Source organism: Bidens hawaiensis, unplaced genomic scaffold (genome assembly GCF_021521415.1).
Source record: "Bidens hawaiensis isolate Kalapana, Puna unplaced genomic scaffold, B.hawaiensis_p1.1 tig00009014_1, whole genome shotgun sequence".
Taxonomy (NCBI): Eukaryota; Viridiplantae; Streptophyta; class Magnoliopsida; order Asterales; family Asteraceae; genus Bidens; species Bidens hawaiensis.
This window is the reverse complement of record NW_027491657.1, coordinates 340,321-342,151: the sequence shown is the minus strand read 5'-3', so window position 1 is coordinate 342,151 and position 1,831 is coordinate 340,321.

Genomic DNA, 1,831 nt, shown 5'->3' with positions numbered 1-1,831 from the left:
ATAAACACGTACATAATACGATCTTTACCTTGGTTTCTCCTTGCTAGGGTCTCGGGTTTTGGCTCAAGAACTTGAGAGAAATGAAGATTGTTGAGTTAAGTTTGTGAAAAAAAGAAAATGAAATGAAATGGGGTGAGATGGTCCGATCGGACCCCTTTGGAGGGTGGGGTGGGACCCACATCTTCATTTTAAGCCACATATTCAGATTCTCGTAATCTGGATAATGTTTTGGATAATCTGGTTTAGTTCGTTTTTCGGTTAAACGTTTAATTCGGCTTAAAACGAGGCTAAAACGGTCGTTTTTCGGCTTAAAAATGAAATTTATATAAAACCGATTTAAAACTTAAACCTTGACATTTATTAACTTAAAACGTCATATTATTAATTAGTACGCATCTTTTTCGGCTTGATCGATCGTCTCTTGCTCGGTTTGGTATTAAAGGTTTCGTTTAACGTACCGACGTACTATTAAATCGAAATCCTTTTTCTGTGCTTTAATCCACTTATCCCCAAGCTTTAATACTTCGTAACATCACTAAATATCATATATCTCGTCTATAATTGAACCCTCGATTCATTCGGGTTTCAATAACTATCGATCGTTTGATCGCATATTCAATACGGTGAATTATATATTCACGTACAATCAATACAATGAACAATGTATTCTCGTATAATTACCATGTACCCGACATTACATATGACGTAACTAACGTCTACCGGTTAGGGTATACCTGATTTCGTCGGAATCGTTACATTCTCCCCCGGTTAAGAAATTTCGTCCTCGAAATTTTACACGCCCTCTATCTCCCTTCGAGAGAAAGGTGGGGGGTTTTTCCTTCAGAATTCACCCTCGCGTTACCAAGTATAATCTGGTCCTCGCTGTGAATTCCACTTAATCTTAATTAATAAAGCTTGGTAAGTACAAACTGTTTAGTTTTCCCGTCTACTATCTCTACGGAATTAGTTATGATATCAAGCATGTCTTCTATGAGTACCTCTATTACTAGTACTTTCGTTGCCTCATCGCTTAGGCACTTTTCAATCCGTAACATGGCAAAATATCCTGTATAGTACTTAGCCCCTAGAGTACTTTAATCAATAAACTAAATGACCAACCATGGAGATAGTTCTCATGGGGTCCAATTTATTAAGAAGCTATTTTCGGTTTTGCCAAACCTCATATCACCTTTCTCTAAGGTGATGCCTTAAAATGCCTTGTCACCTCTATTCTGGGACAATGGTTTCCTTTGAACATTGGCATAAACCCTTTGCCAATCACGCGCTGCTTTCAACTTGTCTTAAATATTATAAATCCGATTGGTTGTTTCTCGAATCAATTCAAATCTTATGGCTTGATTGACGCCCATTTTCAATTTAACAAATTGGTGATAATTACTTCACCCATAAAAAGCTTCAAGCTCTCGATGCTTCCTTCCCCGCCTTCCAATAATGGAAGTAGGATGACTATTTTGATCTGAGATAATTGAAAATGGCACTCCACGACGAGATACCATTTCACCATCAGGAATTTGGGCAAGAATTCATTGTAATTTATTCCCACTATCATTGGCGAATTTTCTGTCGTTGTGGCGTTCCCTAGGGTTTTCGGTGTGCAGCCTTATCTCTTGCATAACTCAATATTCACCATATCTTTCTCCAAACTCGACCATTAATAAAAATCCTTTCAGATATCCGTATCATCAATAGTCAAATCCGATCCCGGATGTATGGATTATTTCGATCTATGCGCTTCGTCAATGATTAATTCACGAAGGTCATGGAGGGTCGGGATCCAAACCCGATTTTTGAAGTAGAGAATTTCGTCCAC